This window comes from Plecotus auritus, assembly GCF_963455305.1.
Source record: "Plecotus auritus genome assembly, chromosome: 6".
Taxonomy (NCBI): Eukaryota; Metazoa; Chordata; class Mammalia; order Chiroptera; family Vespertilionidae; genus Plecotus; species Plecotus auritus.
In genome coordinates, this window is record NC_137773.1 from 115,500,839 (window position 1) to 115,527,128 (window position 26,290).

General features: G+C 45.9%; 1 long non-coding RNA gene across 1 annotated transcript in view; it reads right to left on the minus strand.

Moving 5' to 3' along the window:
* Positions 1 to 1,931: 1,931 nt before the first annotated feature.
* LOC308250695 overlaps positions 1,932 to 26,290 on the minus strand; it is a 36,327-nt gene continuing 11,968 nt past the window's right edge. Inside the window, exons 2-3 of the long non-coding RNA XR_013960854.1 lie at positions 18,835 to 18,950; positions 1,932 to 4,998 (exon numbers count right to left, since the gene is read on the minus strand). This is a non-coding gene — a long non-coding RNA (uncharacterized lncRNA). The remainder of the gene's footprint in view (positions 4,999 to 18,834; positions 18,951 to 26,290) is intronic.

Below are 26,290 nucleotides of genomic sequence, written 5' to 3' on the forward strand. Positions count from 1 at the left end.
TCCATTGAGTATGATGTTGGCTGGGGGTTTGTCATATCTGGCGTTTATTATGTTGAGGTATGATCCTTCTATTCCCACCTTGCTGAGAGTTTTTTATCAAGAAAAGGTGTTGGATTTTGTCAAATGCTTTTTTTGCATCAATTGATATGACTATGTGATTTTTATCTCTCAATTTGTTTATGTGATGTATCACATTTATTGATTTGCGGATATTGTACCATCCTTGCATTCCTGGGATAAATCCTACTTGGTCATGGTGTATGATCTTTCTGATGTATTGCTGGATCCGATTTGCTAGAATTATGTTGAGGATTTTGGCAACTATGTTCATGAGGGATATTGGCCTATAATTCTCTTTCATTGTGTTGTCTTTATCTGGTTTTGGTATTAGGGTGATGCTGGCTTCTTAGAATGAGCTTGGAAGTGTTCCTTCCTCTTGAATTTTTTGGAATAGTCTGAGGAGGATAGGTTTTAGTTTATCCTTGAGTGTTCGGTATAACTCTCCTGTGAAGCCCTCTGGCCCCAGGCTTTTGTTTGCTGGGAGCTTTTGATGACTGCTTCAATTTCTTCCATAGTTATCGGCCTATTGAGATTTTTAGAATCTTCCTGATTGACTTTTGGAAGGTTGTATTTTTCTAGGAATATGTCCATTTCCTCCAGGTTGTCTAGTTTGTTGGAATAGAGTTGTTCATAGTATTTTTTTAACAAACCTTTGTATTTCTGCGGGGTCTCTTGTTATTTCACCTCTCTCATTTCTGATTTTGTTTATTTGAGTCCTCTCTCTTTGCTTCTTGGTGAGCCTGGCCAGAGGTTCATCAATCTTGTTTATCCTTTCAAAGAACCAGATCTTGGTTTCATTGATCTTTTGTATTGTTTTTTTATCTCTATGTCATTTATTTCTGCTCTGATCTTTATTATCTCCTTCCTTCTGCTCACTCTGGGCTTTTCTTGTTGCTCTCTTTCTAATTCTTTGAGTTGTAGAGTTAGATGATTTACTTCCATTTTTTCTTGTTTTTTGAGGTAGGTCTGTAGAGTTATAAACTTCCCTCTCAGGACTGCTTTCATTCTGTCCCATAGATTTTGGATTGTTGCCATTAGTTTCCAGGATGTTTTTAATTTCTTCTTTGATCTCATTGGTAACCCAATCATTATTTAATAGCAAACTCTTCAGCTTCCAGTGTTTGAGTTTTTTGGATTGTTTTTATTGTAATTTATTTCTAATTTTATGCCATTGTGGTCTGAGAAGTTGCTTGATATGATTGCAATTTTCTTGAATTTGGGGAGACCTTGCTTGTAACACAATATGTGGTCTATTTTTGAAAATGTCCCATGTGCACTTGAGAAGAACGTATATTCTGTGGCTTTGGGGTGAAATGTTCTGAAGATGTCAGTTAAGTCCATCTGATATAGTGAGTCATTTAGGATTGCTATATCTTTGCTGATTTTTTTGTCTAGAGGATTTATCCAGTGATGTCAGTGGTGTATTAAAGTCCCCTACTATGATTGTATTGCTGTCGATCACTCCCTTGATATCTTCCAGGAGTTTTGTTATGTATTTGGGTGGTCCTGCATTGGGTACATATATGTTTATCAGGGTTATATCCTCTTATTGTATAGATCCTTTAGTATCATGATGTGGCCTTCCTTGTCTCTTATTATGACCTTCACTTTGAGGTCTATTTTGTCAGATGTAAGTATTGCTACTCCAGCTTTTTTTTTCATTTCCATTTGCCTGAAAGATATGTTTCCATCCCTTCGCTTTCAGTATTGTGAGTCCCATGTTTCTGAGGTTGGTCTCTTGTAGACAGCATATTTATGGGTCATTTTTTTTATCCATTCAGCCACTCAATGTCTTTTGATTAGTGCTTTTAGTCCATTTACGTTTAAAGTTATTACTGAAAGGTGCTTGTTTGTAGTCATTTTTTATTTTTGTGCCTGTGTTCTTTCTTACCTTTTTATTTCTTTGTTTTACAGCATTCTCTTTAGCATTTCTTGCATTGCTGGTTTGGTGGTGATAAACTCCCTTAGCCTTTTTTTTGTCTGTGAAGCTCCTGATTTCTCCTTCAATTTTGATTGATAGTCTTGCTAGATAGAGTATTCTTGGATTTAGTCCTTTGCTTTGCAACACTTTGTATACCTCCTTCCATTCTCTTCTAGCTTGATGTGTTTCTGTTGAGAAATCATTTGATAATCTGATGGGGATCCTTTGTAGGTACCTCTCTGTCTCTTTCTTGCAGCCTTTAAGATTCTCTCATTATCGTTAATATTTGCCATTGTAATTATGATATGTCTTGGTGTGGGTGTTTTGGGATTGACCTTGCTTGGGACTCTCTGTACTTGTGTAATTTCTTTCCTCCCCATATCTGGGAAGTTTTCTGTCCTTATTTCTTCAAATAGATTTTCTAATCCTTGCTGCTCTTCTTGTCCTTCTGGCAGCCCTATTATACGTATGTTACTTCGTTTCAAAAGCTCCCTTAGGCTCTCCTCCGGCTTTTTAATTTTTTTCTCCAGTTGCTGTTCTGATTGAGCTTGTTTCTCTACCTTATCTTCTAACTCACTAATTCTGTCCTCTACTTCTTCTAGTCTACTGTTGAAACTTTCTATGGTGTTTTTTATTATAGCTGTATGCCGGAGCCTGCCGGCATCTGTTGAACAGTACCTGCAAGGGTGGGGGAGAGGATGAGAAAAGACAGACAGAAAACAGAATGGGATCGGGAGGACTGTAGCACTTCCCGCTTACAGTCCCGAGTTTATTTTTCACCATACTTTTATACAGGGTCAGTTACATTCCATACAATACATCATTCCTATAATGTGGTAAGCATAATTATACCCCTTTGTTTCAGGTTTCCTACTGACCTTTACACAAAGTTCCTTATCTTGGCTAAGATTCCAATGGCTATACCTGTACATACACCTCCGACGCCACCTAAGTTCCTTTCCATGAGATAATCTAGCTATGCTTCTTGCTGAAGGACAATTACGCTTATAAATCAACTGTGCTCTAGGGTTAACTAAGCTCTAGGGGGCAGAATGTGTGATTAATAAACTATTGTGCTTAAAGGTCTCTAAGCCTAAGGGGGGCAGGATGCATGACTAACCTTGGGAACAGGCAGGCCACTTTGTGAAACCTGCCCTCTCAGGACTTTGTCAACTGAGGTCGCTCCCAACAATTTCCCCCTCCTTAAAAATTAAGCAGGTTGGGCTTTTAATTTTAGTTTATGCAGTCCAGTGCACAGTGCAAGAATGCCTTTACCTACTCTACGCATTAAGATAGGAAATAAGCAAAACAGTATTAGAACTAAACCTCCTAATCCAGAAATTCCTAAAGCTAAATGCTGAAAATCTCCTACAGAGGGAACAATCTTAAGAAATTGATCAAGAAAATTCCTAGCGGTATCACTGGCATCAAAACGCAAGGGTCCTGCTTCTTGTAAAACTTGAATCTCTTTATGCAAAGCTAATGAGTCTAAAGAATCATTCGCACTATGCCATATGCCTTCTAAGTGGTTCTTTACTCTATTCTAGGTATGTACACTCTCATATTTCTTAGATGTAACACAGATCCAACTATAATCTGCGTGACAGTCTAATCTAGATCTTATTTGGAGACTCTGTACCTTTTCTCCTAGGTACAGTACCATGTCATGTAAAGCATTCAGTTTCTCCTCTATTTTCCTATCAATATTTTCCTGAGTGCCCAATGCCTGGGAAACATTTTTAGACAAGTTATTAACAAAATGCGCTGTTTGTACTTGCTGAGTTAATGCCACCGCTGCTGCAGTAGCAGAGGCAATCAAGGTGATGAGAGCTGTGATACCTGCTACCAGCAAGCCAATGAATCTCCTTGGCCTGGATAGTGCCCCTGTGATCTCATGCCAAACCTGTAACCCCTTGTCTGAATACCAGGGGCCAGTAAGATTGACAGGCACCATTACAAAGGATGGTTGGTGTACCACAGCAACTTGTTTCCCATTTTCTAAATTCTTGACACAGTTGGTCAAATTGCATTGGACACACTGTAACTGGTATCTATTTCCAGAAAATGTGATATTAATCCTTCCTACTAATAGAGCATAAGGTTCAGGTACACAGGCAATGACAGGTCTTTTTTCAGGCAGATTAGTATAAAGTAATGACTCTGGTCTAACGTGAGAGATGTCCTTATTATCTTTCTGAACCAGAGGAGTACCCATACTTGCTCCTAACTTCCATAACCTATATTGGAATTTCCTATTACTTAATCCCCATATTCCCTTATACATTCCCAGTTCTAAGGAGTCTGTCCTATTGGGTTGAGACCAGTCATAAATGGAAAAATTAGTTCCTGGGAGTACATACTGTACTGCCTGAGTACCATGACAGCGTTTCCATGGCATAGCGTACTTGGCAGTCAGGGATTCTTTTTCACAAGGGGGCAAGTCCTGGGGTGGAGTGATGTTGATTACCTTTCCCTTCTTTCCGCTCAGTCCTTTAAGAAACACTATCCATTGCTACAGAGTCCATTTGTAGACATCCCGTTACATCACCCTCTAATGACAAATAGGCATTCCATTCCCTTATCCAAAATAGTTAAAACCCACATGTAGTTCTGGTCGTACATGTCCATTAGAAGGCATCCCCAGGGTGTGAGTGTCATTCACATATACCAGAACTGATGGTCCGCCCCATTCAGCTGGATGAAATAAAGGAAGGTCAGGAACGTAGGCCCAGTGGATGTCTCCTTGGACGCTCGGTACTTGGCAGCTTAGGATAGCCATCATTGCCAGGAACACTGAGACTCCTGTCTTTGGAATAGAAGTCTGTTTCAGCGTCTGTTCTGCTTCAACCGCCAACTTCTTCATCTGTCCCCAGGTGGGCACCGCCGCTGTTCGCGTCATCTGAGCCAGGTTGTAGGGTCGCTCTTAGATAGTCAGTTGTCGAACTCCCTTGACCAGCTCGCCCATCTCCTGCGAAGAGCACAAGCCTCTCCGGAAGCCACCTCGCACTTTCGGCATCCTGGGGGAAAACACAAACATGCTCTCGTCCCCAAATGAGCACGGGGTCTGGTCCATGCCATTGTCCGGTTAAAGGGTCCTTCCACCTGACCTGAGCATAGGTGGATGCAATTCCTGTATTGCAGAAACGCTGTGCAGCTGATCGCCCATGCACATCCAAAATTAAAAAAATTAAGAATAAATAGAGTATGATGTAATAAATTCTGTGGTGTCAGGGGATATAACTCCCCCCTTTTTATTTTTTGTAATTGTAGCTTTAGAGTGCTATGAGCTCTTTCTACTATCCCCTGTCCTTGGGGATTGTATGGAATTTCTGTTTTATGGGTAATATCTAGCTTCTGGCAAAACTGTTGAAAACTTTTTCTAGTATAGCCTGTGCCATTGTCAGTTTTAATACATTTGGGCTGTCCCATAACTGCAAAACACTTTAAACAGTGGGCTATACTTGCTTCACCAGTCTGAGCTGTAGCCATAATAAAGCCAGAAAAAGTATCTACAGTGACATGTACATACTTTACCTGCCCAAAACTGGAGATATGAGTCACATCCATTTGCCACAAATGATTAGCTTTTAGTCCCCTTGGGTTAACCCCATAATGAGGCACTGATTGAGTAGTAGGACAATTTGTACATTGTTTTACTATTTGTCTGGCAGCTTCCCTGGTAATTTTAAATTGCTGCCTGAGACTATTACTATTTTGATGATGCAGCATGTGAGATTGCTCAGCCAATTGTTCCTGGATATATAATATTATTCTAGTCGCAATGTCTACCTGTTCATTCCCTTTTGATAACGGTCCAGGTAGTCCAGTATGAGCTCTGAGATGACCAAAGAAACATGGCTGCATGCGCTGCTGTAGGGCGCGCTGTATGTCTCTAAACATACTTTGTACTATGGAATTAGTTGTCCCAATAAAGGGAACAGTTTCAATTACTTCCATTGCTTTTACTATATACTGACTGTCTGAATACAGGTTAAATGCTTGATTTGGAACACATTGTAATACTGCTAAGATGGCACACAGTTCTACTACCTGCACAGATGTATAGGTAGTTTGAAAAGTTGTTACTTTACCCTGAATACTGTAGGCTGCATTACCATTAGATGAACCATCAGTAAAAATTAACAAAGCCTCTGTAATAGGTTCTTTTTGTACTATCTTGGGAAATACAAAAGCATGCTGGCTTGGAAACTGCAAAAGTTTATTGTGAGGATAATGATTATCTGTTTGACCAGGGTAATTAGCCATAGCCGCTCCCCAGTTGTCACTATGTTGTAACAACCAATCTACTTGCTGTTTGGAGTAAGGAAGACAGATATAAGGCGGCTCACGTCTAATTAATTTGCAAGCTTCAGTCCTTACCATGTGGATAAGAGTAGCTACTTGATCATAATAAGGTGTAAGTACTTTTGCAGGTGATACAGGCAGGTGAATCCATAATAAAGGACCTTCCTGCCATAATACTGCCGTGGGGGTGTGTTGACTAGCAAGAATGTAAGCTACCCATGGCTGAGAATAGTCTAAATATGAAACCTGCTGTTGACCAATAGCTGATTCTACTATCTGTAAAGCCTGTCTGGCTTCTTCTGATAGCTCTCTGGGAGAGTTAGGATTAGAATCTCCCTTGAGGACTTCAAAAAGAGGCTTAAGCTGTCCTGTGGTGATTTTAAGATAAGGTCTTAGCCAATTAATGTCTCCTAGCAGTTTCTGAAAATCATTAAGTGTTTTTAACCTATCCTTTCTTAGCTGTATTTTCTGAGGGGTAATACAATTCTGATGTAAAGTATATCCCAAGTAAGAGAAAGGAGACTGGCTCTGTACTTTCTCAGGGGCAATGACCAGTCCCTTTTCTTTAAGCCCTTCTTGTAGTTGAGCATATGCAGCTAGCAATATGCCTTCATTCTGATAAGCTAACAGAATATCATCCATATAATGTATAATATAAGCTTGAGGAAATTTCTTTCTAGTACTAATAAGAGCTTGAGCAACAAACTTTTGACATAACATGGGACTATTGGCCATCCCTTAGGGGAGAACTAGCCAATGATATCTCCTCATAGGTTCCTGAAAACTAGTGGATGGTATACTAAAAGCAAATCTTTTACAATCTTGAGGTGCTAGGGGAATAGTATAAAAACAGTCCTTAAGATCAAGAATTATTTTGTAAGTACCTGCTGGAATGGCAGAAGGTGAGGGAAGTCCTGGTTGTAAGGCTCCCATAAGTTCCATTGTCTCATTAACCTTTCTTAAGTCCTGTAGTAATCTCTACTTTCCTGATTTTTTCTTGGTGACAAATATAGGAGAATTCCAGGGGGAGTTAGAGGGTGCTATATGGCCTTTGTCTAGCTGTTCCTGCACCAGCTGCTCGGCGGCCTGTATCTTTTCAGATGCTAGGGGCCATTGATCAACCCACACTGGATTATCTGATTTCTATTGAATTGGATCTGCATGGGTTGCAGGATAATCAAACCGCTCCCCCCCCTCCCCCCGCCTAGAAATACCATAACCCTGCTCTAAGAGGTCTGGGCTCTGGCATGGTTGGTTCTATTCTTCCTTGGCCCTCTCTTCCTAACCCCTGGCCTGGCAGCAGTCCTTGATTAAACATTTGCTTTGTTACGGGGGCGCTGGGACTATAAATATAAACTCCCATTTCTTGCATGACATCTCTACCCCATAAGTTCACAGGGAGCTTAGGAATAACGTATGGTTGAAATATTCCCTTGTGACCTTCATTATCCTGCCAATGTAATTGATTACTACTTTGTTCTGGACTAGTAGCTTTGCCAATGCCTTGAAGCTGTGTAAGAGCGGGCTGCTTTGGCCAGGATAAAGACCATTGTTCTTGGGTAATAACTGAAACATCTGCTCCGGTATCCAGTACCCCTGTTAATTTTCTTCCATTTACTGTGTTAGCTCTGGGTGTTGAGCCTTAATAGCTTGAACCCAGGATAAGTCAGAGGATCCGCAACCCTCTGTTCCTCTCTGGGTGCTAGTGGCTGTATGACCTGTCCTGACATAGGGCAACAGAATTAATTGAGCAATCCTTTGTCCGGATTGTATCACAGAAATAGTAGATGGTGAATGAGTCATGATTTTTATTTCTCCTGTATAGTCTTCATCTATGACTCCAGGTGCTATGAATAAACCCTTTATGGTAGAGCTACTGCGTCCCAGAATTAGTCCCATAGTACCTGGAGGCAAAGGCCCATGAACCCCTGTAGGCAGAGCCTGTACTCCCATTTCAGGTGTTAATACTGTGTAGGAGGCGGCACAGAGGTCCAGTCCTGCGCTCCCTGAGGTTGCTCTGTATAAGTCCTGAACAGATTTCCCTGTTGTTGGTTGGGTCCATTCTGTAGTGCCCCAAAGCATTGTTGAGGGGCCTGGGGCTGGCCCCACCTCCTGTTTCCCTGCTGGGGAGGCAGCATGTTCCCTTGAATATCTTTCTTAGATTTGCATTCTCTGGCCCAATGATTTCCTCTTTTACACCTGGGACATAAACCTGGCTGTCTGGAATTCCCTTGCCTCTGAGGGCACTGTTTAACTTGATGGCCCATTTGTCCACAACCAAAACAACTTCCCTTTTTACCGGGAGCATTACGACTCCCTGCCTTTCCTTGTCTGAAGAGGACATCCTTTAAAGTTTTTCCTTGGAGTGCTGCGGCTATAGTTAAGCCTTGAACATAGGATGGCCCTATGTCTGAGCACAACCGGATGTAATCTGATAAATTTCCTTTCTTCCTAAAAGGTCGTATCTCAGCCTGGCAGGCCGTGTTAGCATTCCCAAATGCCAGTTGTTTTACCAGTAACATTCCTGATTCTCCATCACCAATGAGCCATCCTGCTATTTGCAGCAGGCGGGATACAAAATCCTGAAAAGGCTCATCAGGTCCTTGCCTGATTTTTGATAAATCCTCTGTTTGCCTTCCTGTAGAAGGCAATTTTCTCCATGCCTTAGTGGCAGCTGCATTGACCTGAGCATAAGCCCCAGGAGAATATTGAAGTTGGTTGTTCAATCCTCCATAAGGTCCTTCTCCTGCTAGCATCTCAAAAGTAAAAGGAATATTTTGGCCTCTGTTTATTTCTGCTGTAGCTTGACACTGTTCTATAAATTCTGATTTCCACAACAGATAATCTCCTCCCAAGCAAGCTCTTGTCATGTTCTTCCAATCATTAGGAGGCAGAGCATCCGTAGCTAAAGTGTCCAGCAGCGCCTCAGTAAAAGGTGCTGTTGGCCCATACTGGGAACAAGCTACTTTAAGTTCCTTTAGTTGTTTAAATGGAATGGGAGAATGATATCTCTGCATTTGCCCCTGACCATCTGGCCGTTCCAGTATGGGAAACGCCATATGAAATCCTCCTGTGTCCTCATCCTTTTCTGCTGCTCTCTGTAACGTCTGCTGCAGAGGGAAATTTAAACCTAGATTGCTAGGTTCCCAGGATAGCTCTTTATTTTCTGATGGAGGGACCCGTATTGGGCGCGGTTCCCCTTCATCCGGTTTTTCTACTTTTAGGACGGAGGGCTCCTGAGGCGTTCCTCTGCCAGAGGAAGGCATAGGACATCTACTTTGCAGCTTAATCGTTTTTTCCTCAGGTGGTGACATTAGCTCACAATTCTTTGGCTTGGAGGCTAGTCGTAACAGTTCTTCCTTAATTCCTTTAAGTCCCTCTTTCATTTCTACTACCTCCTCTCCCAATTTCTCTGAACAGTTTAGCCGTGTTAATTCCCCTTTTATCTCAGCTAATTCCTCCTCAATTTTCTCCATACGACTGGGGGCTGGTTCAGTTACTGTTGCTAACACCCTCTGAAAGAAGAGCCAACAGTTATCATTATCTTGATAATGAACGGCTGCATCTTCTAAAGCCTCTTCTTCCTCGGGAGGAAGAAGATCCCAAGGCTCGTCGTTGTACGGGTTTTCCTCTTTCTGTGCTAGCAGCACTTCCTGCTCTTTATTCTCTGATTTTAAGTGAGGGTTTTCAGACAGCGGCCGTTCTAGCGGTGCTGAAGGCTCAGGAGATTTATTAAGCCCCTCAGGAAGGGATAACTTTCCTAGGCTGAGGCAAGAAAGGTTCTTGTCTTTTAAAGACAGCCTCTCTAGACTAGGACATGATGGACTTCTTTGCCTCATTCCCTCATTCTACCTTTTCCCTTCATGGCAGGGGTCAAGACAATCCCAAATAAGATTCCACAAAGAAAATGTATCCACAGGCACCTTCTTCGGGCCATGAGCAGAATAATAATCTTGTATTCTTTTTCCAATCCTAATCCAAGTCTCAAGATTCACAGTCCCTTCTTCTGGAAACCAAGGTCAAACTGAAAGAATGCACTCTCAGAACAGGCGCCCCTGAGTCTGTTCTGGGAGACAGGAATAGATAAGAGTAAGCAGGCACAGCTCTGCTCCCAGAGAAGAGCAGGCTGACCTCCCCCTCAGCGCTTATCAGTAAACATCCTAGCTTCTGGTTTCTGTTAAAGTTCCTGTTTTCACAAAGTCTTCTGTTGAGATAAAACATACCATTCCCGTGAGAATAAGTAAACAACCTATCTTGCCTCCCACCTTCGTGTGGTTTTTGCCTTTAAAAGTCTGTAGCCCCCCTGGCTCGGGGCTCCAGTCAGCAGCCTCTGGTTGGAGTTGTTGCCTGTGAGTCCCTGCGCCGCGCTTGAATAAAGAAACCTCTTGCTTTTGCATTGAGACTCGAGTTCTGCGTTTGATTTGGGGTCGTCGCTCTGCCAAAGGACCCACCGGGGGTCTTCAAGGACCTTACATTTGGTGCATTGGCCGGGAAGAAGCGACCACCCCTCAAGCGTCAGAACCGACCTTGGAGGTAAGGGGGCCCCCGAAAAGATTTCGTCTTGTTGCTTGTTGTCTGGTTCGTCTGTTAACTGTTTCAGGATTTCTGGTTCTGGTTTCTGGTTCTGGTAAAGACAGGTTGTTCTCTCCGTGAGGAGAGGGCTCCTCTGGCCGATTAGGGTTCGGTCAGAAAAACTGTCAAACTGGGGGACGCCCCAGATTCAGGAGACGACCGAGTAAACTTGGTCGTCGTCGGGTGTCCGGCGACGGGCGAGTCAAAGTCCGGCCGGGCAATCTGTAGGACGGGTGTCCGTCCGTCTGGTTATATCAGGTTATTGTTTCAGTCTCGTTGGGCCCTTTGTCTAAGTGTCTTGTTCATTATCGTCTCTTTTTGTTTGCTTCTCTCTTTTCACCCTGACACGGACGGAATGGGACAGGGAAAGAGTACACCTTTGTCTCTGACTCTCACTAACTGGAAGGACGTGCGGGGACGAGGTTTTGATCTCTCTGTGAATGTTAAAAAAGGACCTTGGCAGACTTTCTGCTCCTCTGAATGGCCTCGGCTCAATGTCGGGTGGCCACCAGAGGGCACTTTTGACCTTTCTGTCATTTTTGCAGTAAAAGACACTGTTTTTCAGCCCGGACCCAGGTCGCACCCCGACCAGCAGCCCTACATCGTCGTTTGGCAGGATCTCGTGCAAAATCCTCCCCCGTGGGTCCGACCCTGGTTGCCCCGGAACGCCTCGCGGGTTCTAACTGTCCAGTCTCCCCCACAGGAGCCGACCAAGAAGCCGCTGGTCGACCCTCAGGCCGACCTCCTCCTTCTCGATTCTCCGCCGCCTTATCCTCCCTCCCTCCAGCCGTCTCTACAAAGGGACCCAGGGCCGGCGGTCCCCTCTGCTTCCGCTCCTCCCCCTGCTGAGGGACCGGCTCAGGGCACCCGAAGCCGAAGGGGACTGCCCCCTTCCCCGGACTCCACCGTTGCGTGCTCCCTCCGAGCATACGGAACCTCCGCCTCCCCCGTCGGACGATGGGGGACCGGCACCACTTCAGCCCCTTCAGTATTGGCCTTTCTCCTCTGCTGACCTCTATAACTGGAAAACTAACCATCCTCCTTTTTCAGAGGATCCCCAGAAGTTGACGGGGCTGGTGGAGTCCCTTATGTTCTCTCACCAGCCCACTTGGGACGATTGTCAACAGCTGCTCCAGACCCTCTTCACTACTGAAGAGAGGGAAAGAATCCTTCTAGAGGCCTGAAAGAATGCCCCCGGTCCCGACGGGCAACCTACCCAACTCCCCCACCTGATGGATGCTGCCTTTCCCTTGGCCCGACCGGACTGGGATTTCAACACGGCGGAAGGTAGGGAGCGACTGACAGTCTACCGCCAGACTCTAGTGGCTGGCCTCCGGGGGGCAGCGCGCTGGCCCACCAATTTGGCTAAGGTAAGAGAGGTCCTTCAAGGACCAGCTGAACCCCCCTCTGTCTTCCTCGAGCGGTTAATGGAGGCGTTTAGGAGATATACCCCATTTGACCCCGCGTCGGAGGGACAGAGGGCTTCAGTGGCTATGGCTTTTATAGGTCAGTCCGCTCTAGACATAAAAAGGAAACTTCAGCGGATTGAAGGGTTACAGGATTATACCCTCCAGGATCTAGTTAAGGAGGCAGAAAAGGTTTATCATAAGAGGGAAACAGAAGAGGAGAAAGAACAAAGGAAAGAGAGAGAGAGGGAAGAGAGAGAGGATAAAAGGGAAAAGAGACAGGAGAAGAACTTAACACGTATTCTGGCCGCAGTGGTAGGAGAAAGCAGACCACTGGCAAGGGAAAAGAGGAGGCAGTCAGGGAACCTGGGCAACAGACCACCGTTGGACAAGGATCAGTGTGCCTACTGCAAAGAGAAGGGGCACTGGAAGCGGGAATGCCCTAAGAAACCAGATAAGGCAGCAAAGCAAGTGCTGGCACTTCATGAGGACAGTGACTGAAGGGGACGGGGCTCGGAACCCCTCCCTGAGCCCAGGGTAACTATTCAAGTGGAGGGGAAGCCGGTCGACTTCTTAGTAGATACGGGAGCTCAATATTCAGTTTTAAAGAGGCCACTAGGGCCAATTTCTAAGAAAACATCCTGGGTGATTGGGGCCACCGGCAATGAACAGTACCCTTGGACTACTGACCGGACCTTAGACTTAGGATCCGGGAAAGTCGCCCACTCTTTCCTTGTGATACCTGAGTGCCCTGCTCCTCTGTTGGGAAGAGACTTATTAACCAAGATGGGGGCCCAAATCACCTTCACTCCCCGAGGCCCTGTTGTAACCCAGGGCGAGACAGAAACTGCCACCCTCTTAACCCTCCGCCTAGAGGATGAACATCGGCTCTTTGAAACAGGGTTACAAACGGGGGGGATGGCAACCGAATGGCTTCATCAGTACCCGGGAGCATGGGCAGAGACAGCTGGGATGGGCCTAGCTGATAGGCAGCCTCCAGTGGTAGTAGAGCTCAAGTCCTCCGCTACCCAGATAGCAGTAAGGCAATACCCCATGGCAAGGACAGCCTGGGAAGGGATTAAGCCCCATATCCAGCGCCTCTTAAAACTGGGAATCCTGGTCAAGTGCCGTTCACCATGGAACACTCCACTCCTCCCGGTGAAGAAACCAGGTACTAATGACTATCGACCAGTTCAGGATCTGAGGGAGGTCAATAAGAGGGTATAGGACATTCACCCTACAGTCCCCAACCCCTACAACCTCCTGAGTTCAATACCACCGTCCCATACCTGGTACACAGTCCTGGATTTAAAAGATGCTTTCTTCTGCCTCCGGTTACACCCTGCTAGCCAGGGTATCTTCGCGTTCGAGTGGAGGGACCCAGACACGGGGACTACAGGACAGTTAACTTGGACTCGCCTCCCACAGGGGTTCAAAAATTCTCCCACTATTTTTGATGAGGCTCTTCACCAGGATTTGGCGCCCTTCCGTGCCAAGCACCCTCAGATCACCCTCCTCCAGTACGTAGATGACTTCCTCCTGGCCGGAGCCATGGAAGAAGACTGTCAAACAGGTACCGGGGCCCTACTCTCAGAACTCTCTCGCTTGGGGTACCGGGCATCGGCAAAGAAAGCTCAGATCTGTCAGCAGAGGGTGACTTATCTAGGGTATGCCCTAGAAGGAGGACAGAGGTGGCTCACAGAGGCACGCAAGAATACGGTCACCCAGATCCCAAAGCCCCAGACCCCCCGGCAAGTGCACGAGTTCCTAGGGACCGCTGGGTTTTGCCGCCTTTGGATTCCTGGTTTCGCAACAATGGCCGAACCACTCTACCCCCTAACCAAACAGGGGAGCCCCTTTGAATGGGGAGAGGCCCAACAGAAGGCCTTTGACAGTATTAAAAGAGCCCTCCTCTCAGCTCCAGCCCTGGCCCTGCCGGACGTTTCCAAACCATTCACCCTCTACATAGACGAGAGGAAAGGGATTGCCCGGGGGGTCCTGACTCAGGCTTTAGGGCCATGGAAGAGACCGGTAGCTTACTTATCAAAAAGACTAGACGCGGTGGCAAGGGGATGGCCAGCCTGCCTGAGGGCCATAGCGGCCACAGCTCAACTAGTGAAGGATGCAGACAAGCTTACCTTGGGGCAGAAGCTGACTATAGTGGCGCCTCACACCCTGGAGAGCATTATCCGACAACCACCAGACTGATGGATGTCCAACGCAAGGATGACCCACTACCAGAGCCTCCTCCTGAATGAAGATCGGGTCCTCTTCGGGGCACCAGTGACTCTAAATCCAGCGACTCTACTGCCTGAGATGAGCCCTGACGGAGAGAAAGTGCTCCACTCGTGTCACGAGATACTGGCAGAGGAAACTGGGCCCCGGAGGGACCTCCGGGATTCACCTTTACCCAGTGCCCAGCTCACCTGGTTCACGGACGGCAGCAGCTACATCCTCGAAGGTAAAAGGGTGGCGGGAGCAGTCGTAGTCAGTAAAGATCAGATAGTATGGGCTAGTAGCTTACCAGAAGGGACCTCAGCCCAAAAGGCTGAATTGATAGCTCTAACTCAGGCCCTCGGACTGGCAGAAGGAAAAAGAATCAACATTTACACTGACAGCAGGTATGCTTTTGCCACTGCCCATATTCATGGGGCCATCTACTGCCAGAGAGGCCTCCTTACCTCAGCAGGCAAGGAAATTAAGAATAAGCAAGAAATACTTGCCCTTCTGGAGGCCATACACGCTCCCCAGGAAGTAGCTATTATCCACTGCCCTGGCCACCAAAGAGGGACCTCAGATGTAGCAGAAGGAAACCGGAGGGCGGATACAGAGGCTAAACGAGCGGCTCTAGGACTGAATATTCTAGCTCTAGCTGAGGCCCCAATGAGCCTGCCGGAATTTCCCAAATATTCCCAGGAAGAGGAGGAAGAACTGGTCAAAAGGCCAGAGAAATATATAAGGGACGAGCAAGGAATTTGGAGGACGGTAGAAGGGAAGATAGTAATACCTGAGGAAGCCGTCAAAGCCTATCTTAAGCAGCTGCACCGGCTCACACATCTGGGAGCAAAGCACCTCCGCACTACCTGTCAGGCCTCCGGATACTTCGTCAAAGGACTCACTCGTCTCGCGGAAAGGGTGGTCAGTCGGTGCAAAGCGTGCCAACTGGTGAACTCACACCCTTCCCGACTCCCACCTGGACAGAGACTCAGGGGCGACCGTCCAGGAAGCTACTGGGAAGTGGACTTCACAGAGGTAAAGGTGGCCTGATATGGCTATAAATACCTCTTAGTCTTTGTAGATACCTTTTCAGGCTGGGTAGAGGCCTTCCCCACTAAGAAGGAGACCGCAACCGTGGTGGCCAAGAAGATCTTAGAGGACATCTTCCCCCGGTTTGGAATACCAAAGGTAATTGGGTCAGACAACGGACCAGCCTTCGTTGCCCAGGTAAGTCAGGGAATGGCCAGGATACTGGGGGCGGATTGGAAATTACATTGTTCATACAGGCCCCAGAGCTCAGGTCAGGTAGAAAGGATGAATAGAACATTAAAAGAGGCCATGACAAAATTATCCATAGAGACTGGTGTGGCAGACTGGACAGTCCTCCTTCCCTTTGCCCTTTTTCGCGTGCGAAACACTCCTGGCCCCCTAGGAATAACTCCGTTCGAGATCTTGTTTGGGGCCCCTCCGCCCCTGGCCGCAGACCCCTGGTCGGTTGAAACTGGTACTCATACCCCCCAATCCCTACTTGCCAGGTTGAAGGCGCTAGATACTGTCCAGAAGGAAGTGTGGACCCCCTTGGCTGCCCTCTATCAACCAGGGGATCTTCAAGTGCCACACCAGTTCCAGGTTGGGGACTTTGTCTACGTCTGACGCCACCGCGCTGCCAACCTCGAGCCAAGGTGGAAGGGACCCTACCTGGTACTGCTGACGACTCCAACGGCTGTTAAAGTAGATGGCATCGCCACCTGGATCCACGCTTCGCACGCTAAACGAGCGCCCCCGCAGGACCATGAATGGACAGTGGAGAGGACTGATCACCCTCTCAAGCTCCGCGTTTGCCGTCAGTCTGCTCCTCCTGCTAAGCCTACCGATAAGTAATAGTAGCAACCCCCATGCCCCAAAGAAACTCACATGGCAAGTCCTCTCTCAGACAGGAGAAGTAGTATGGAGCACCACCCAAGTTGAGGTCCCTGGAACTTGGTGGCCTACTCTCACCCCAGACATCTGTGCACTGGTGGCGGGCTCAGACTATTGGGATATCCCAGACAAGTCAGTAAGGGACTCCCAATCTCCAGGAGTATGGGGGGAATCCAAGCCTCCATGGGAGGCTGACGAGGGGGAACCCGCAGCCCCAATAGGGTGCAGTGAAGGAGTGCGTCGTGAGAGACTATGAAGGACCCCTATTTATGCATGCCCCCAGGGGCAGCGGAACTGTGGGGGGGTAGAGCATTATTATTGTTATAGATGGGGATGTGAAACATCTGGAGACGCTTGGTGGCTCTGGCGCCCCTCTGATTCATGGGACCTCCTTTGGGTACAAAGGAACCGTACGCAGGGACCCAATACGTGCTCAGTATCTGGGTGGTGCAATCCCCTGAACATTACCTTCCTCCCGGCGGGGCGGAAAGCCAACCTATGGGTGGCGGGACAGTCCTGGGGAGTACGTATCTATCTAGGCCCTACCATACGAGACCTAGGTCTGTCATTCACTGTCAGGCTTCAGATCGAATCATTTGCCCCAATGTTAGTAGGGCCCAATATTGTCCTCGAGCAGCATATCCTTGAAGAGGGGAAGCATATTCCCCCCCCCTGCTCCCGCAGGAAGCGAATCCCTGCATTCCACCCGCCCCGTCCTGAATACTAGCCAAAGACTGCTCGGGATCATCCAAGGGACTTTTAGCCTTCTAAACTCTTCCAACCCCTCTCTGACGGCCTCCTGCTGGCTGTTTAGCCTCCGGACCACCTTACTATGATGGAGTTGCCTTTCTCGGTAATTTCAGTAACTCTACCAACCATGCTTCTTGCAGCTGGGGAGCCCATGGCAAACTGACCCTGACGGAAGTCTCCGGGCAAGGTACATGCCTAGGAAAAGTCCCGGAAGACCGAAAGCAGCTCTGCAACCAAACCCTAGAGAGCCCTCAGACCTCTACTAACTTCCTCTTAGTCCCTTCTTCAGGGGGATGGTGGGCCTGTAACACAGGACTGACTCCCTGTGTACCTACTTCAGTTTTTAACAGCTCTCAGGATTATTGTGTCCTAGTCCAAATAATTCCCAGAATCCTGTACCACCAGGCTACCTCCTTCGAGGATGAGTTTGACTTACAACCTCGCTGGTATAGAAGGGAACCGGTCTCACTTACTCTGGCAGTAATGTTAGGTTTAGGGATAGCCGCGGGGGTCGGGACAGGGGCAGCTGCCCTTGTCCAAGCTCCTCGCTACACTGAGGAACTACGTATGGCCATAGATGAGGATCTCAGGGCTATAGAACAGTCCATCACCAAACTCGAAGAATCCCTAACTTCTCTATCTGAAGTAGTTTTACAAAATAGGAGGGGATTGGACCTCCTGTTCCTGAAGGAAGGGGGACTCTGTGCCGCTTTGAGGGAACAGTGTTGTTTCTATGCAGACCATTCTGGGATTGTAAAAGACTCAATGTCCAAACTTAGAGAGAGACTTGAGACCCGGCGACGAGAACGGGAAACTAACCAGGGATGGTTTGAAGGCTGGTATAATCGTTCCCCCTGGTTCACCACCCTGATATCTACCTTGGTGGGGCCCCTAATAATTCTTTTGATGCTCCTGACTTTTAGCCCCTGCATCCTTAACAGGTTAGTGGCTTTTATCCGGGATAGAATAAGTGCAGTCCAGGTAATGGTACTCCAACAGAGATACCAACCGCTTTCTCAAAATGAGGGTCTGTAGTCCCAGGATTGGAACTCCCCAAAAACGAAAAGGGGGGAATGAAAGAATGCACTCTCAGAACAGGCGCCCCTGAGTCTGTTCTGGGAGACAGGAATAGATAAGAGTAAGCAGGCACAGCTCTGCTCCCAGAGAAGAGCAGGCTGACCTCCCCCTCAGCGCTTATCAGTAAACATCCTAGCTTCTGGTTTCTGTTAAAGTTCCTGTTTTCACAAAGTCTTCTGTTGAGATAAAACATACCATTCCCATGAGAATAAGTAAACAACCTATCTTGCCTCCCACCTGCGTGTGGTTTTTGCCTTTAAAAGTCTGTAGCCCCCCTGGCTCGGGGCTCCAGTCAGCAGCCTCTGGTTGGAGTTGTTGCCTGTGAGTCCCTGCGCCACGCTTGAATAAAGAAATCTCTTGCTTTTGCATCGAGACTCAAGTTCTGCGTTTGATTTGGGGTCGTTGCTCTGCCAAAGGACCCACCGGGGGTCTTCAAGGACCTTACAAAACTTCTGCCACAAAAGCCAGAAAGCGCTCAAGCTGTTTATGCCCTACCCTAGTTCCCCAAGCGCGAAGCATATTTTTAAGCACATGCACAAACAACTCTTTACTATTACTTTGTCCCATCATTATCTCTCCCGACTATAAACTCACTGCTCCACTTACCTTACTCGGTGCACCTTCTTCTTAAATTGCAGTGTCCTTCACCGTTTCCCCCTATATCAGGTTCCTGTTCGGGCACCAGAAAATGCCGGAGCCTGCCGGCATCAGTCGAACAGTACCTGCAAGGGGGGGAGAAGATGAGAAAAGACAGACAGAAAACAGAATGGGATCGGGAGGACTGTAGCATTTCCCACTTACAGTCCCGAGTTTATTTTTCACCATACTTTTATACAGGTTCAGTTCCTATAATGTGGTAAACATAATTATACCCCTTTGTTTCAGGTTTCCTACTGACCTTTACACAAAGCTCCTTATCTTGGCTAAGATTCCAACGGCTATACCTATACATAACACCTCTGACGCCACCTAAGTTCCTTTCCATGAGATGATCTAGCTATGCTTCTTGCTGAAGGACAATTACGCTTACAAATCAACTGTGAATGAAGGTTAAAAAAACTCTAGGGGGCAGAATGTGTGATTAATAAACTATTGTGCTTAAAGGTCTCTAAGCCTAAGGGGGGCAGGATGCATGACTAACCTTGGGAACAGGCAGGCCACTTTGTGAAACCTGCTCTCTCAGGACTTTGTCAACTGAGGTCGCTCCCAACAGCTGTATCACTTTTCATTTCAATTCTTGCATAGGTTGTTGATTTTCTCATCCATCTGATGTATGAATTGCACGACCATTACTCTGAATTCTTTTTCAGTCATGTTGCATGATTCAATTTCACTAATTTTCTTTCTTGATGACTCCTTACTTTCTTTCCTCTGGGGATTGTGTCATCTCCCCATTCTGACTATCACCAGAAGGTTCAAACTTTGAGTTTCGTGGGACTGGGCCATGTGCAGTGGGAGCTTCACACCACCTGAGTGTCACTGAAGTGCTCTGACACTAAGACGTGTGTCTGCCGTGGGGTGGTTGGAACCAGGCTCACCCAGGGTCAGTGTAACCAGTGCTCAGTGTGGTCTCATGTGTGCACCTAGAAGCAGGGACCCTGCCTGCACCGCGCTGTTGGCATGTGCCAAAAATCAGAGTCCCCTAGCGCGTGCCTGGAGTCAGAGTTCCCCTTTGTCTGCACCAAGAATTGAGTAGCAGAGTCTCTGTTGCTTCGTGAGGCCTCTTGCTGAGAATCATGGTCCTGTGTGCACATGCACCAAGAATTGGAGACACTGGCTCTTAGTGGGAGTGTACTGGGAGTCAGGGATCCCAGGTGCATGCGATAAGAAACAGGGTCAAGTCAGTGGTGCTCAGTGCTGCCTCCCACCCAGAGAATCGGGGTCCCAGTCACCTGGGGGTACTGGGTTGCACAGTAGCACTGCGTCAGCTGGAGGTCTGCTCCTGCACTGCGGAAAATAGACTTCAGTGTGCGCTTGACCAGAATCAAAGTCAGGTGGCACTGCCGTCCTGTGTGGGCTTCGGTTTTGGTTGCCCAATTGCATTGCGGGGAGCAGATTCCCAGTGTCCGTGTGCATGCAGGCTCAAATTCCTGTAGCGTCACTGTGGCCCATGTGAGGGGCAGGTTTATCAGTTACTATGGCATTGCCCACGAGCCTGCAAGGAGGGGGATAGGCTCCTTGACTCACAGAAATCTGTGGCTGGGATGTCTGGATTCTTGTTGTCTGTTGGTCTGCAGCTGTGGTCGCAGGTCTTTGTCCCTGGTGGTTGCAGGGTCCTGGTTTGTGTCTCAGACCAGGCTGGGTGGTGCTGAGGCCAGGATCCTAGACTCAAGCATCTCAGCAGATGGCGAGGTCTCTGTGCCCACACTGGCCTCCCAGAAGTGTCCACGTTGTGTGCGGGGTTCCGCCGTCTAAGACTGCTCAGTTTGGCAGCCCCTTGGAAGACCTGCAGAATCTAACTGTCCCTAGCTTATACATACACACCACACATGTCCACACACTCCTCTATCGCTCCTTACTCTCTCACAGTCTCTCCCTCGCTACCCTCCTGCCGGTCGCCATCTTCCGTCCTCGACTATGTGGTTTTTATCTCTCAATTTGTTTATGTGATGTATCACATTTATTGATTTGTGGATATTGTACCATCCTTGCATCCCTGGGATAAATTCTATTTGGTCATGGTGTATGATCTTTCTGATGTATTGCTGAATCCAATTTGCTAGAGTTTTGTTGAGGATTTTGGCATCTATGTTCATGAGGGATATTGGCCTGTAATTCTCTTTCATTGTGTTGTTTTTATCTCGTTTTGGTATTAGGGTAATGCCAGTCTCATAGAATGAGCTTGGAAGTGTTCCTTCCTCTTGAATTTTTTGGAATAGTCTAAGGAGGATAGGTTTTAGTTCTTCTTTGAATGTTTGATAAAACTTCCCCGTGAAGCTGTCTGGTCCCGGCCTTTTGTTTGCTGGAAGCTTTTTAATGACTGCTTCAATCCTTCCATAGTTATCTGCCTATTGAGATGTTTAGATTCTTTCTCATTGGGTTTTGGAAGGTTGTATTTTTCTAGGAATATGTCCATTTACTTCAGGTTGTCAAGTTTGTTGGAACAGAGTTGTTCATAGTATTTTTTAACAATTCTTTGTATTTCTGTGGGGTCTTTCGTTATTTCGCCTCTTTCATTTCTGATTTTGTTTATTTGGGTCCTCTCTCTTTGCTTCTTGGTGAGCCTGGCTAGAGGTTCATCACTCTTGTTTATCCTTTCAAAGAACCAGCTCTTGGTTTTGTTGATCTTTTGTATTGTTTTTTTTTAATCTCTATGTTGTTTATCTCCACTCCGATCTTTAGTATTTCCTTCCTTCTCCTTACACTGGGTCTTCCTTGTTGCTCTCTTTCTAACTCTTTGAGTTGTAGGGTTAGGTAATTTATTACCATTGTTTCTAAGTTGTTTTGCTGTAGGCTTGTGGCGATATGAATTTCCCTCTCAAGACTGCTTTCGCTGTGTCCCATAGATTTTGGATTGTTGTGTTTTCATTGTCATTTGTTGCCATGATGTTTTTTATTTCTTCTTTGATCGCTCTGCTAACCCAGTCATTGTTTAATGCATGCTATTTAGTCTCCAATTGTTTGATTTTTTTAGATTGTTTTCATTGTAGTTGATTTCCAGTTTTATGCCATTGTGATCTGAGAAGATGCTTGATATGATTTCTATCTTCTTGAATTTGAAGAGACTTTGCCTGTGACCCAATATATGGTCTATCTTTGAAAATAACCCATGTGCACTTGAGAAGACTGTATATTCTGTGGCTTTGGGGTCAAATGTTCTGAAGATGTCAATTCATTCCATCTGATATAGTGAGTCATTTAGGATTGATGTTTCTTTGCTGATTTTTTGTCTAGATAATTTGTCAAATGGTGATAGTGGGGTATTAAAGTCCCCTGCTATGATTGTATTGCTGTCAATCTCTCCCTGGATATACTCCAGAAGTTTTTTTATGTATTTGGGAGCTCCTGTAATGGGTGCGTATATATTTAACAGTTATTTCTTCTTGTTGGATTGCTCACTTTAGTATTATTAAGTGGCCTTCCTTATCTCTTGTTATGTCCTTCACTTTGAGATCCAATTTGTCAGATATAGGTATTGCTGCCCCAGCTTTTTTTTCATTTTCATTAGCCTGAAAAACTTTTTTCCATCCCTCACCATCAGTCTGTGTGCATCTTTTTTTCTGAGGTGGGTTTCCTATAGACAGCAGATATATGGGTCATGTTTTCTTATCTACTCAGTTACCCTATGTCTTTTGATTGCGGCATTTAATTCATTTACATTTAAAGTTATTATTGATAGGTACTTGTTTGTCACCATTTTTATTCTTTACCTCTGTGTTCCTTCTTCGCTTCCTATTTCTTCTTTTTACAGCAGACCCTTTAGCATTTCTTGCATTGCTGGTTTGGTGGTAATAAACTCCCTTGGTCCTTTTTTGTCTGTGAAGCTCCTTATTTCCGTTTCAATTCTGATTGATAGCCTTGCTGGGTACAGTATTCTTGGATTCAGACCCTTCCTTTGCATGACTTTGTATATTTCATTCCATTCCCTTCTTGCCTGATGTGTTTCAGTTGAGAAATCAGTCATTAGTCTGATGGGGGATCCTTTGTAGGTAACTTTCTGTCTCTCTCTGGCCGCTTTTAAGATTCTTACTTATCGTTGGTGTTTGCCAATTTAATTATAATGTGCCTTGGCGTCAGTCTTTTGGGCTTCATTTTGTTTGGGACTCTGTGAGCTTCTTGGATTTGTGTGAGTTTCTTCTTCCCTTTATCAGGGAAGTTTTCTGTCATTTCTTCAAACAGGTTTTTTATTCCTTGCTCAGTTTCCTCTTCATCTGGCACCCCTATTATGTGGATGTTGTTTTGTTTCGTGTTGTCCCAAGTTCTCTTAGGCTCTCCTCCTGCTTTTTAATTTTTTTTCTAGAAACTGCTCTACTTGGGTATTTTTTCCCACCTTGTCTTCTAGCTCACTGATGCAGTCCTCTGCTTCTTCTAGTCTACTCTTGATGCTTTCTATTGAGTTCTTTACAGCAGCAATGTCATTTTTCATTTCCTCTTGGTTCTTACTCATATTGTCAAATTTGTCTCCCATTCTTTTAATCCATCTTATGACCATTTCTCTGAATTCTTTCTCTGACAGGTTGCTTGCCTCTATTTCCTTTACTTCCTTTTCTGGTGATGCCTGCTTTTCTTTCATAGGTAGGCTGTTTCTTTGTCTCCCCATGGTCTCTCTTCTCCGGATGTCTGGTTATGTAGTTCTCTCTCTCCTGCGTTGATTTAAAGGCACAAAATACAACACAACCAGGTACAACACACAAGGCACTGAACAGAAATGTATTCACAATATTAATAACCCCCATTAAAGGTGACCACTAGAGACAGGCAAATTAGGGGATAGGAGAGAAAGAAGAAGAGATAAAAGAAAGAGAAAAACTAAAAATAAATAAAAAGGAGTGCCAAAATGAAATTGGGAAAAGGAAATTTAAAAAAGTAAGAGAGAAAAGAACAAGACTAAGAAAGAAAAGGGGAACAAACTATATATAAGGGGAGAAAACTCCAAGAGAATAGCCACTAATCCCAGCAAATGCCAGCAAGAAGTACCTGGAGATTAATACAAACTACAAACAACAACTAATGGCAAGAGAAAACAGAAGCAAAAAACAAACCAAAAGAAAGCAAACAAAAACAAAACAAAAAAAGAATAAGCAAAACAATCTCCCAAAAAAGCATAAAGAATCGATATAATCAACATTCAAGCAAACAACAACATAAGGACAGCGAGAAAAACAATTTTTTGGATAGGTGAGACAGAGAAGGGAGAGGTGTGTATGGACTTGGAGCAGGGGATTGGAAATTAGATATATAAGTAGGGTGAAATTTTAACAGCGGTAAACAGAAAGAATACGGAAAATCTAAAGCAGGAAAAGGGTAAGAGAAATAGGACACCAAAAGGGGAAAAGTTAGGAAGAGAGTGATGGCATAAAGGTAGAGTTGAGATAGAGTAAAATGATGCTAAAGGAAAGATGAAAATAGAATGTAGAACACTAATCCCAAAGTAAAATAAAGAGAAAATAAAATGACACTTTAAAAAAAAGTAAAATAGTAATAGTAATAATACTGATTGAAAATAAAAATGTAATAATTAAAAAGGTAAAATCAAGTGACAAAAAAATAAAAAAATTAGTTTCTTAAGTAAAAGATGAAAAAAATAAAAAAATAAAATGTGCAGTAATGAAGGTCTTTCACTTCCTCTATTGTTCTGTTTGGCATGCCTGTTTCCCAGTCAGGATAATATTACAGGTCCCTGTGTTCCACTGCTCCTCAGTGTTGTAAGCCAGTCCTGATTTTTAAGCAGGCAGTGTCTTAATTTCTTGTATTCCGTTATTTTTGATTACACAAGAGTCAATTTGTGATTCAGCCCCTGGGTGGCAGTGTTTCTGGATTGACTTCCGGGTCTATATGGCCACTCTAGCCTGTGCTTGGATCCTGCTTTCCCTGTGGCACTCAATACCATTTTGTGGGAGTGGGCTGCCCCAGAGCTGGCTCTCCAACGGTCACTCCCTGCTCCGATCCCCAGGTTCCAGAAAAACAACTTTCCCCTGCAGTCTCCCAGGGTGTCCCCAACCGGGTGACCCTGTGTATTGGGCTTAGTAATCAGAAGCAAGGATTTGAAGAGGAAAAAGCCCAAGTGTGCGAACAACGGGGCTACAGGCAAATCTGCGCAGTCCCCCTTTCCCCTTGGGTCTAAGCAGCTGGCACACTTTTAAAATTTTTAGGCTGTCCTTTTGCATCAGATCAAAATGGTTTGCTTTTCAGAGATTCCTTCTGTTAGCAGCTCTGAGGACCCCCTTCCACATTCACGGATCACACCAGCCCCAACAGCCATGGATTTTTCTAGGCACAGACTTCCCCCCGGTCCTCCAGCTCCTGCAGTGTGCGCATTTCTCTCTCCCGCTGGGACCAGAGACCTCACCTTATCCCAGGCGAAATCTGACCTTTCTGTGGTGGAGTGTAGAGCTCCTCTGAATCCGCGTGTTTGCAGCAATTGGGGACCGGTGTTCTGGGGCTCGCAGCTGTTCGGTGGTTGCTGCAGTTGTAGATTTTCAAGCTTCCTATAACCTCCACTTTCCCCTTCAAGATGGCGAGGTCTCCGCGTCTGAGCCCGAAGCCGAGGTCATTCACTTTTTCTACTGTTCTGTTTGGGTCCCCTGTTTCCTAGTCAGGACAGTATTGAAGTTCCCTGCGTTCCACTGCTCCTCAGTGTTGTAGGCCACAGTCCTGATTTTTAAGCAAGCAGTACTTCATTGTTTCTTACACTCCTTTATTTGTGTTTACACAAGAGTCAATTTGTGCTTCAACCCATAGAAGGCAGTGTTTCTGGATTGACCTCCGGGTCTATAGGTCCTCTCTAGTTAACATTTAGTTTTTGTTGTCCCTGTGGCACATAATACCGGTTTGGGGAAATAGGCTGCCCCAGAGCTGGTTCTCTGATGGTTATTCCCCACTCTGATCCCCAGGTTCCACAAAAACAACTTTCCCCTGCAGTCTCTTAGAATGTCCCCAATTGGGTGATCCCATGTATTGAGCTTAGTAATCAAAACCAAGGATTTAAAGAGAAAAAAAAAAAAAAAGAGCCAGAGTAAGTGGCGAACTCCACGCTGTGGCACAAGTCTGTGCAGTCTTTTTTCCCCTTGGGTCAAAGCAGCTGGCACAATGTTAAAATTTTTAGGCTGGCCTTTTTCGCCCAGTTCAACTAAGGTTTGCTTTTTACAGTTCCCTTCTGTTAGCAGCCTTGTGGATCCCCTTCCACACACGTGGATCATGCCAGCCCCAACGGCCGCGGACTTTTCTGGGCTCAGACTTCCCCAGATTCTCCGGCTACCGCATGCGCATTTCCCTCTCCTGCCCGGACCACAGACCTTACCTTTTCCCAGGCGAAATATGACCGTTCTGTGAGGAGGCCCCAAGCTCCTCCAAATCCATGTGCTCGCACACCTTGGGGACCAGTGTTCCCGGGTTCGCAGCT